Here is a 12696-nt window from a genome sequence, read left to right on the forward strand (position 1 = left end):
TTTACCCAATGGGTGATCGGACTCAAGGCTTCCCGGTCAGGGCCATTGGTGGAGATTATAGCCAGGGCACCAGAACGACCACTTTCTCCAATCCTGCATCTACCGCCGACTCGCTTTCGAAGTCCGCGACCGTGACACGCCACCGGCGGCGTCCTAGGCTAAGCCGCTCAGACTCCGTTAGCCAGCACAGACCTGGCCGGCCATTTTGTATAATAAATAAAACTCGTCATACCAGTTCAATCCGCCTCATTTCGTCGGTAATCCAGGACCCCCGTCCGGAGAGACAGCCCAACGGCACCTCCACCGTCCAGTAAGTAACCGCCACGGGAAATGGTTACAATTTTTAAAACGGTTTTAAGAAAATAATTCATAAACAACTAAATAAAAATATACATTTTGCTTACCGTACATCTTCATGGGACATAGGCCCCTTTGATGGTAATTTATTTCCTTCTTTACTTGATAGTGATACTTGTGGCAAATAAATAAATACAGATTCAATTTAAATTATTTTACATTTTTTATAACTTGGGTCACTATGTTGTGTATAATCCACTAAGGCTTTTCGCTTATTTCTACAATTACTAAAATAGAAATATCAGTGATTTTAAACAAAAATGACTTCTTACTTTGTTAAGTAATAAACAACTGTCACTCTAGGAAAAAACCTTAAAATGTCAAGAGCAGGTGTCAAATTTTTGGTAGTAATAGCGGATTTTGGTAATTTAAATATATATTTGAATCCCCAGGAACAATTAGATGATTTGTTTTTTTTTTTAAAACAGTTGTTAGAGAAATGAATGTATAAATTGAAACAAGAGATTTTATAAATTACAAATAAAAATTACCATTCTTGATATTAAATTTATCAATTTTACAAGCCTTTATCCACTTCTCAGCAATTTTGGAGTCTCTTGGAAATCTCAAATACTTTATATTAAGCCTCTTTGTGTCTCCATTCCAATTTGAATATGATTTCACTGAACAATCAGGCATTTTGAAATCTTTAATAAATTAAAGATACTCTGCTCACAAAATGCCTTTAATGGATAACAAATATTCAAATAAAAAGGACAAAAGGAACAAAAGAAACTTCGAACAAGAAACTAAACTTTATTAAATTTTATTAAACTTTATTATATTGAACAAAACAGTAATTGATATGGACAAAAGGGAAATTCTCAAGATTAAGATAACTCGACTTTTGTTATCGGCTGTAGAATGATCGCTTTACAAAACCATTCTTTTCGGAGAAGGTTTAAAAGTGAAGTTAAAATATTCAAACATCCGTTTCCAGGTAAGTATTGATCAATTTATAGCGATGAAATATGTTTACCAAAAGGATCTCTAACTATTTTCAAACCCTTTGGGGCTTATGCTAACTTCACATGTACTTCTCTTTTCTATTACATTTGTGTAGTCTTATTTAAACTTCGCGCCTCTAGAGTTTACGCTACACGACGTTAGGTTAGTACATTATAAACCTCATAATGTTACTAGGCGGCCATGTTTTAACATGGTGGAAAGTGGGAAGGCGCAGTAGAAGACGAAAATGAGCTGCCGATCGAGCACACCTAATGTTCTTACATCATGGTATACATACGGCAACGCAGTAAAACCAAAGAGGAGATATAATAAGAGGCGTCACTCGACAAAGACAGACATAAACTAGGAAAATCACTAGATAATCAATTTAAATGCCCATTCGGCAATGATCGGTAAAGCACGGTAAAGCACGGTAAATTTCGGCAATAATCAGCAAATTGCGGTAAGGTACATTTAGTCGATTTGAATATCCCGCTCGAATAGACAACCAATTTAAAAGCCAAGGTCAAGTAAGGACTTCAAAGGTTCCGCCCGGAGTGACGCCTCTTATTATATCTCCTCTTTGGTAAAACCTACATTCTGTTGCGTGGTCCTGCGGTTCGGCGATGGTGCTAGGGACTGGGTTGATGCCCGTAGAGCGCAGAACCGCTCTGCTCGGAGTTGCGCCTTCGTTGTAGTAGAAATTCCGTGGAATTGTAAAGAAAGACTGTGTTCTTTGTAGTTTAACTGTTATCTATTTATTTGTAATAACTTATAGAGGATAAAACGAAATGTAACGGAGCTCAAAATAAACGTGTAGTCTCTACTACGTTCCAGAACAGAATCTAGGTCTCGGGTGTCGTTATTTCGCGTTCCTATGGCGATATAAACAAAAGTTTGTAGATCGAGTGCATTACATACATGCCATGCTGTTTAGCTGTTGTTGAACAAGCGTTTAACGCCTTATCTATGATTAAATATACGACGCGTACATGTATTATTAATAACAATATAATAACCTAACGCGTCATAATAAACATAAGATGAACACAATTATAATGTGTTTCTACTTTCATATGTACAATTTATATTCTTATCAGGAAAAGGGACGAATTTAAACTCTGTGGCTATTTATCACGGCAGACAACCTTCTAGCAATAGCCCCAAATCTTTCATATAGTGGAAAACGCCTTGTTACCAATATAATGCTGCGCGGTACGCAACAATTCAGAAGTAGAGACGAATTACGACGTAGTGTGTGCACAAGTTGTATAGCAGATTATAGTATATATAGCGCGGCTGCCAGAAGTCGCGACCAACAGGAACGTGTCGCGTCTCTAGTTCTGGCAACTCTGGTTCACATCATGGCAAGACAACGGGAATACAACAAAACACGCTACTGCTATGTATCTGCCAGATAGCATTTACCTGGCGGATAACTAACTGGGACTTTATCCGGAGGTGTAGAAATCGGCCTAGAGCATATAAACATAGAGGGAGCATGCAATAGACGAGAATGTAGACGGCGCGGCGGTAGAAAGAGAAGGATATACATTGAGGACACACTCTCTCTTTTTAACGTCATTTGTAACTAGTGTTTTGGTGGTAACCATAACCTCTCGGATACTTAGGGTTGTATTGTATTGTATTCTTTAGTTACATTCAGTTTACATTTTTTAGGGTTCTATCAAAGAGGAGATATAATAAGAGGCGTCACTCCGGGCGGAACCTTTGAAGTCCTTACTTGACCTTGGCATTTAAATTGGTTGTCTATTCGAGCGGGATATTCAAATCGACTAAATGTACCTTACCGCAATTTGCTGATTATTGCCGAAGTTTACCGTGGTTTACCGATTATTGCCTAATGGGCATTTAAATTGGTTGTCTAGTGATTTCCCTAGTTTATGTCTGTCCTTGTCGAGAGACGCCTCTTATTATATCTCCTCTTTGGTTCTATTATGGAACCGAAGATTGATGTTCATTGGACTGAATAAGATAATGTCTTGAAATGCCATCTTTTAGTATTGCTGTACACTAAGAGGAAATAAAAACCTTAACCTTGACATTATGGTACTTCAATAAAAATAGCTGCCGCCCGTGACGCTAGAAAAAGAGAGGGTGTCCTCAATGTATATCCCTCTCATTTTACCGCTGTCTACATTTTCACCCATTGCATACTTCCTTCATGTTTTGCTCTAAGAAATCGGCCGACGGAGATGCTGAATTGATCTATTCATATCATGGGTATAGGAATATAGCGATGGAGTAATAGTTGCGGGGGGTGAAGCAACTTCTGGCGCAAGGATGCTAAAGGTTCGTATAGACCGGGCAACAATCGCTGGCAACTTTGTCGCCAGCGACTCCAGCGAGTCGCCTGGCAACTCGCTGAAATGCATCGACTTTTCTCGAGCGACTTGTACCGACGGGCTGGTATCCGGCGACTTGTGTCCGGCACCTTATGACCAAGACCGTTCGACAGAGCCGCCCTTAGAGTTTGCGGGTCCCGGGGCAAAAGTCGATATTATTGAAACCACCTAAATGAAAACAGATAACCATACGTCTCTACTTCATGCGTCACTTACGCTTGACGAAAATCTATTCTAGAAAAATTGATACCTTGACAATTATACTTAATTCATTTCATTTTAAGTCCCCAAGCGCGGGGCCCAGGACAAGGGCCCCCTCTGCCCGGTGCTAAGGGCGGCTCTGCCGTGCCTTCGGACGCGCAGGTACCGTTGTCAACCGCTGACTCGCGGGACAATACGGTCATAAACCGCGACCCTGGGGAAACACTCTGGCCGATAAACCTGATTAATATTCGGGAACCAGATGTGGTACACAAATCAGCCCCTTCAGTTTTTACCTAAATGTGCCAAATATAGCAATTAAAAAGTATTATTCAACATCAATACTCCTCACGGAGAGAGACACAGGAAGAAAAATGGTAGTCCGCTGACTGCGCGTGGTCCACCCTGCGCCGTTCTCCCTGCAAATTCGAGATGCATCCCATATCTCTCGAGTATAAACACGCGATCGAATTTCAAAACAAAAACACGCGTTGACGTATTCCGTGCGAAAGAAGGTGGGCCACGGGGAGGAAGTCGACGCACGCGGAGCTACGTGCAATCAGATGACTATCCCTTTTGTTCCTATGTCCTTCCCTCAAGTGTATTGGCGCTTGTCGGGGTTAAGCTATATATACATCGATGCATCCAAAATATTCGATGTTTATTATTCGATACATCGAAACAATCCGATATATCACAAAAGTAAAAATTTATTCGATACATCGATGTATTTCATTCGATGCATCAGAAGAGGCTGATCAAACCAATGACCCAGGCTGCTGGTAGATCATGTCGTGATTTTGCTCGACCTTGGCAAAAAATACTCATTTGATCCTCTGTGCCTATGGTCAATGCAATGTTTGATATTGCAGCAAAAAAAAAATGGAAAGAACAATTCAGACTCAAATGTATGCATTATCATTACTATAACAGTATTTTATTTAAATTTTCCAGTGCAAAAATAATAGTTTGGTCAATCGTTTACTCTCCAATCTATTTCTTTGCTAAAAGGTAAACGATTGAACAAACTATTACTTTTACTACGCCTACAAAAGGAAAACTGGAACATTTAAATAAAATACTGTTATCCCTGGTAGCCATCTGCCTGCAGTCTGCCGGCAGATTGACAGCAGGGTCTGCCAGGAGAGCGCAGGACCTGCCGGCAGCTGCGATGCAGCCTACGTCCGCATTCAGCTACGGTTCTGCCGGCAGGGTCTGCTTGTCAGGGTCTGCCGGCAGATCGACGGCAGATCGACGGCAGGTCCTGCTGCTCGCCTGACACATCCAACAGCGCCATCTGAAGGCCACAATTGCCAAAGAATTTCCTACGCGTGACGTCACATGGACCAACGTGCATCCCTACCCCACATGACCAACAAGCAGATTCTAAACTTTATTAAATAATTAATTCTACTTATTTCGAAAAGTATTTATTCTTTCTTTAATAATATACAGGATCAGTGATTACAATTGTTACAAAATAATATAAGCGCATATAAATCCAAAGAGGGACTTTCAACATTTACATTTACAAATCCGAGTCCCGTAACCACTGGTACCTAGTAGGGGCGATATCAGGAAATTTCATTCAGTATTTTCGACTTCTTTTTTGTGTAGAATCATCATGTTCCGCGTTGTGTTAGCGCTGAAAACAAATACAATATTAGCATAAAATTAAACGTAACGTATGAATAAACAGAATACATGCGATACTTACTTCAGCTCCATCTCCACACAGTACACAGTCTAGGCGATCATACATGCTCCTGCGAACATTAAAATTTATAAGAAAATATGTCTTAAATTATTATCTACTAAACAAGACGCTGAACATTCGCACTTCGCGCATAACCCTACTTTTCTGTCTTCTAGATAATGCGAATCTCGATGTCCGCGACGTAGATAATTAGAAATTATTCAATTCCATAATTACGTTTGCCTTCTGGATACGCCGAAATGATTTGTTTGAATATTGATGGATGAGATTACTTAGAATATTCTTTGAGCGTACGTCTTCAAGCACAACGGGCAACGGGTGCCACTTCCAGTTTTCGAGGTCTGAGGTGGCAGTCACTGGCGGTGGCAGTCAGTGCCGGCAAAATCGAAGAATATTCCAAGTAATTTCATCCATCAATATCCAGACAAAGCATCTCGTCGTATCCAGAAGGCAAACGTAATTATGGAATTGAATAATTTCTAATTATCTACGTCGCGGACATCGAGATTCGCATTATCTAGAAGACAGAAAAGTAGGGTTATGCGCGAAGTGCGAATGTTCAGCGTCTTGTTTAGTAGATAATAATTTAAGACATATTTTCTTATAAATTTTAATGTTCGCAGGAGCATGTATGATCGCCTAGACTGTGTACTGTGTGGAGATGGAGCTGAAGTAAGTATCGCATGTATTCTGTTTATTCATACGTTACGTTTAATTTTATGCTAATATTGTATTTGTTTTCAGCGCTAACACAACGCGGAACATGATGATTCTACACAAAAAAGAAGTCGAAAATACTGAATGAAATTTCTTGATATCGCCCCTACTAGGTACCAGTGGTTACGGGACGCGGATTTGTAAATGTAAATGTTGAAAGTCCCTCTTTGGATTTATATGCGCTTATATTATTTTGTAACAATTGTAATCACTGATCCTGTATATTATTAAAGAAAGAATAAATACTTTTCGAAATAAGTAGAATTAATTATTTAATAAACTTTAGAATCTGCTTGTTGGTCATGTGGGGTAGGGATGCACGTTGGTCCATGTGACGTCACGCGTAGGAAATTCTTTGGCAATTGTGGCCTTCAGATGGCGCTGTTGGATGTGTCAGGCGAGCAGCAGGACCTGCCGTCGATCTGCCGTCGATCTGCCGGCAGACCCTGACAAGCAGACCCTGCCGGCAGAACCGTAGCTGAATGCGGACGTAGGCTGCATCGCAGCTGCCGGCAGGTCCTGCGCTCTCCTGGCAGACCCTGCTGTCAATCTGCCGGCAGACTGCAGGCAGATGGCTATCAGGGTATGATTCTAAATTCTTCTGTCCGTTTTTTTAATTTATTTCACTAGTTATGGCCTGTTAATTAATTCAAAACGCAGAAGTATTCGACGTTAAGAAAACATCGATGCGTAGTTGCGATGCAGTAAATCGAAAATACATCCAATGTTTTTTTAAGTGGACACCCCTAGTAAGCGTGAATTTTTAATACAAAAGCGAGTTAGTGAGATTGTTCAGATTAAGAACAATACAGGGCGTGTTGAAGAAAAAAAGAAAAAATTGATAATTAACTATACAGTATTGAAGTACATCCTATAGTAAATTTTTAACGTATACATCTACTATATATATACATATGTGTGGTGTGTTTCCACAGAGTCGGCGATGTTTTCGGCGACTGTAGCCCGGTCTATTAGTATCTCCTTAACCTTTAAAGCGAGGAGCCGCCGACACAAGTTGCCGGACACAAGTCACCGATCTGACGAGCCGCCAGACACAAGTTGCCGGACACAAGTCACCGATCTGACGAGCCGCCAGACACAAGTTGCCGGACACAAGTCACCGAATAAATATCGCCGGAGACAAGTCGGTTATCCCACCGACTCGCCAACGACTCCAGCGACAAAATTGCCGGCGATTGTTGCCCGGTCTATACGAGCCATAAGGGGGCCGTCTCCTTTTTGTTATGGTCCGAATCGATCGAAGCGCCCTTGTAAACAGACGGACCCTAATAAAACTACTGCGGTCGGTAAAAAGAAGTTGTACAATGGTGACATCTACCGGTACTCTACGTAGACGAATTTTTGACAGCATAGTTGCCGCATGTTCTGTTGTCTCCGTCTCTGCCGCGCTGTTGCCACAGCTCCTTCTATTGAGAAGCTTGGAGGAATACGGCACGAGAGCTGCGTCTAGGCAGCGATCGCCGGGCTCCATGTACCGCTGATGGAGGGGGGAACATCGACAGGAGCGGTGGTTATGTGTGGGGAACTGCGGTGCGTCAGTCACGCACACATAACCACCGCTGTAGGTGTTTCCTCGTGCATCAGCTGTAGCTGGAGCCCGCCAATTCCTGCGTCTAGCATCAGAGCCTTGCTGAACGTAAAGGAGGATAGCACTATTGAAAGATAGAGAGGTTGAGTAGTGAAGTTAGGAAACATGTCAATGAAACAATACTAATTTAGTATTTATTTATACATAGAACGATGCAATACTTTGTATAATCAATGTGCAAATTCAAAGCATACAATTTGAATAAGGTACATCACCGAAGTGTAACATGCCGATCGTAATGAAATTTATGAATGCTGTAATTCTTCTAAAAACATATGCCGCTTTTTTTTCATCTAACTATACATCAAATTATCTTTTATATCAACAAGAATTGTCTGTTTCAATAATAGTTTTGTACATGGTTTTCTTCGGAATTGTTATTCCACGGTTGTAAAAATTTATCAATATAAACCAGAGTTCAGTACTAACAATACTGATATTTGGGAATGTCCCATTAAACGATTTTATTTAGCTACGATCCTCTGTTTGTTTGTTTGTTTGATTCAAATCTGGAAACTCAATTTTAAACCACTTCCAACCATCCAATTCCCTCGAAACTTTGCAGAGGTGCGTAGTTTGGTTGACAATACAAAATTATGAAAAAACTCCGAGTGGGTGAAAAAATTACCTAGTCACCAAGAAATAATAACCCATAACAATAAATCAACCATTCTTCAAGCAAACTGTTAAACTGCATACAGCAATAAGAGTAATGTAAATCCACAAACACTAAAAACTAGAAAAAGTATATTAAACAATTTATAATAAACGATTTTATGAAAAATGCATTAAAAACTAAAAAATATTTATTTTCTTATACTATAATTTCGATGGTGTATTTTCACATAAAATCGTGGAGCAGGATATCTCGCAACAAATTCATTTCGACACTTGAGGCTATACTAAATTGATTCATATTCTGTTATGAAATATCCTGAACCACGTTTTTATTTAAAGTTGAAAAACACCATCGAAATTGTAGCACAACACTAGAAGTATTTTTTAGTTGTTAGTGCCTTTTTGACGAAATCGTTTAACAGAACATTTTTTTATATATTTTTTGTTTCTAATCAAGTTATAGTCATTACAATAAATCAATCCAATACCTGCAATCAACTACCTGTAAAAGAAAATTTGCAGTTTAGCGATATTTTTGTAAAAGGACTTAGTGCCGTGTTTCGACCCCAAATGCCCCACTGTGCGCCGCCGAACAGCCCAAATCCTCGCTGGTCGGGACCAGCGCGGCGTTGAGCTCGTATCGCGAGCAGAGCCCTAATTCTCAGTGTTCGTTTCTCGCTTCTTTTTAGCTGATAGGGGAAGCGAGATGGAACGAGTGTCAGGCGTCCGAAAGACGGAGCGAGACAAACAACATCTCGTCGTCTATCTCGCACCACCCTCGCTCGCTTTCAGTGCCTCTTGCTCGCTCTCGTTCCATGAGACAATACTGTAGTATCTTTTATTTGACTTTATCCAGATATTATCTTTGCCCATCTCTGTTCTCCAACTGCTTCGCCGTGATTCATTCAAGCCTCCTTGATGGAAAAATATTGATAGGGGAAATGCGGCAACAGCGCGATTCGACTCTCGATACGTCTCGGCAACTATGTCTTTCCTACATTTATCGGCTAGATTGGACTTCCACCGGTTTTGATGGTACAAGGTACGAATATACCATCAACGCCGGTGACGGAGAAACCTTGAAGCTTCATTCTGTCATTTTTCGGGCTGTCCTGAGTACACGATTCATAAATTCATTATTATTTCAACGTACGGTGCTTATTAGCGTTCAAACGGACCAGACCACCCTGCACGAAAGTCTACCGAAGGCAACTAAACCCGCAAAAACGTCCACCGTGCCGATTCCAGGACGAAAGTTGTAATTTACGGTTTGCTTACTACATCGCGTATACGCAGGCCCGTTGGAACCATGCGCCGCACAAGGGCGCCAGCCGAATGGTACGCTAAAAAAACTAGATCGTACGCTTAATAATAAAGGAATCTAACACCTCACATAAACTAAATATAAATGTAATTCTTTTAAACATATTAAGTAGAAAACAAGTGCAAAAAATTGGGGACAACAAAAATTTTTTTGCACAAGGGCGCCAGCTAACCTCGCGTCGGCCCTGCCTACACGTCACGCTGGTGCTACATGGCTGCAGTGCACCATTAGCGCCACCAACGGAGAAGCCTTGAAGCTTCATTCGGACAGTTTTCGAGTCATAAATTCATTATTATTTCAAAGTGGGGTGCTTATTAGCGTTCAAACGCACCAGACCACCCTGCACAGATGTCTACTGAAGGCAACTGTACCCGCAAAAACTTCCTTCGGGCCGATTCCAGGACGAAAGTTGTAATTTACGATTTGCTTACTACACGCGTATACGTGCACGCTTTTCCTAGCTTGTGTGAGCGTACTCACACATTCAAAGGCCCGCGGAGACGGCCCCCTTAAGGAAGTTCTTCGGCTGCATTTGTTTTTGGTGGGGGGACATCTACAGGAGTGGTGGTAATGTGTGCGTGTGTTGACGCCAGCGCCAAGCCAGCCAAGTGGCCCCAACGCGAAGCCAACTACGGCCAACCAGCGTCGCCGGAAACTAAGGTCGTGTTCACATATATTGGCCGGTGAGTTCGGTTTCGCGAGCAGCGCGCGAGGAGAAATCAGCCACTATCACCTGACGATCGTGGATTGGCAGTTGAAGTTGCTGGGCTCCCGAAGGGTATGATGGGGTAACGGGAACGCTGCTCGGCTCCGCCTGAACGAAGGTGTGTGGCTGTTGTTTATTCTTAGCGTAGTAGTTGTGTGCGTTACGAAGATATGCGTAGCCCAATACGAGATGAAGCTATCGAGAAAGAATCAATGTTCTGACCAATAAAACTCCTGAATTTTTTCGGACCTAACGCACACCTATTCTGATGTATATATTTCTACGTTAACAACTTGGTTTGGCCCACATGTCAGGAGCATGGCGCTATCCCCACCACTTCTGACTTGCTCTTGTTCTGCGAAGGCGAGAGCGAGATGGAACGAGAGCAAGGAAGAAACGAGAAAGTGGTGGGGATGCTTCGCTGCGTGTTGCATACCTCACGGGCACCGAATCCCTACCGCGCGACGAGCAGGCCTAGCCCGAGAGAGAGTGAGAACGTAGAGAAAAGGAGCACCGAGGCAGGCAAGCGGTGTGATGGGAGAATACCCCTCACGAAATTCACCGGCCAATATATCTGAACACGACCTTAGATTGTCGACGTTTTAGGACTTAGTAAGGTCTCCTTCGAAAGAGGAAGGTTTAATGCAGCGCGCTCTGGTCGTGGTTCAACGAGATTGTGTTGATATCAAAATACACCCGCAGAATCCAAGTATTTTTAGGTCACTAAAAGAGTTTTCTTCCTCTTCCTCCTTCAAATGAGTCGTCACCCAGCCCAAAATCTGCTCATATAAGGACGAAAAACATATTCTCGTGACTGCATTCCCAAATACGAGTCCCGCCATTTTTACAATGATACAGAGCAAGTCATGTGACAAATTTAGTTCAGGTAGTGGATACGAGATCGCGCCTACTCGGGAGGACTGCCAACATGGAATCATAGTAAAACTGAAGGGTTATCTGGGTACATGTGCTACAGTAAAAGCGTGATGCAGTCAATGTGTGCATTTTCGGACTATTGTAGGTTAGGTTATATGCATTTTAGGCATACATTGACTAGGAACTGCTGGGAACTGTATACATTTACTAAATTAATGTTTTTACCGTGAAGCATACATCACTTGAAATCGCTGTCGAATTTATGTTATAATTATTTGGCCACATTATTTAAAATAAAAAAAAGAGAGATTGGAACTTTTTTACTAATACGGACAATATTGATTTACTGATATCATATTTTGTGTATGTGAAAGTTACAGCAATTATTGCTCGTATTATTTTTCTTTTTTATTCTTCCGACTATTGTTTAAAACATATAACAAGGAAAAGTCTCCAAACAGTTGACTCCCTGGTTTATTTGTGTAATTCTTTGCGGTCCTATCTCCTAAGTTAAATAGTTCTTAGATAATATTTAAATTGCAGACAGGGTTAAAAAAAAATAAAACAACTTAAAATAACAGATGTGACTTATTCTAATTTCACTCAGCAAATACCTATATTGTAAAATAGGAAAATTTGAGCAGAAAGAAAAAAAAAGTTAATTAAGAAATTGAAAGCAATTATGCTAGCCAATCGCCTTGCCTTTTGGGAATCGTGACCAATTTCTGACAATGATAATTATAATGGTAACGACTGATAAATGGCGATGATAAAGATTAAATTTACAACAGCATATTCTTCGTAAATTTGTTAATATTCAAATAAATTTATTGAAATGTTTTTATCACAAATTATTAAAATAAAAAAAATACACGGCCCCTCCCGCCTCTTCCTCCACTGCCTCTTTGTTGAGCTCGCTGTTCTGTAATATGTAAAATAAATATAAATCTTATGTTAATTACTGCAATAATGTTTAGATGTTTTCACACTTTCATGAGAATGTAAAAAATGTATAAATGTAGTATGATCGTTTTGCGTGTGAACGCCTACGTATCTACATACCTCCTTCTTGTACTTGAGGACCAGTTCCCTATACAAGACTGCAATTTCCCGGGAACTCCGTCCCGACGGTGGAGTTCGGCAGCTGTTTGATGCCCGACTTCGGGACGGACTCCGTCGTCGGGACTGACTCGGTTCCGGAGTCCGTTCCCTCTCTCCTTGTTTATTTTCTTGGCCAGACATTTAAAAACAAGTCGG

At 41.0% G+C, this 12696-nt stretch overlaps 1 long non-coding RNA gene across 2 annotated transcripts in view; it reads left to right on the top strand.

Moving 5' to 3' along the window:
• Positions 1-5717: 5717 nt before the first annotated feature.
• LOC143367067 (uncharacterized) overlaps positions 5718-12696 on the top strand; it is a 309917-nt gene continuing 302938 nt past the window's right edge. Inside the window, exons 1-3 of one of the 2 annotated variants that reach the window (XR_013084890.1) lie at positions 5718-6045; positions 6213-6261; positions 6334-6474. This is a non-coding gene — a long non-coding RNA (uncharacterized LOC143367067). Of the gene's footprint in view, positions 6046-6212; positions 6262-6333; positions 6475-12696 lie in introns of those variants that run through there. The other variant, XR_013084891.1, reaches the window with a different exon arrangement.

Source organism: Andrena cerasifolii, chromosome 3, assembly GCF_050908995.1.
Source record: "Andrena cerasifolii isolate SP2316 chromosome 3, iyAndCera1_principal, whole genome shotgun sequence".
Classification (NCBI taxonomy): Eukaryota; Metazoa; Arthropoda; class Insecta; order Hymenoptera; family Andrenidae; genus Andrena; species Andrena cerasifolii.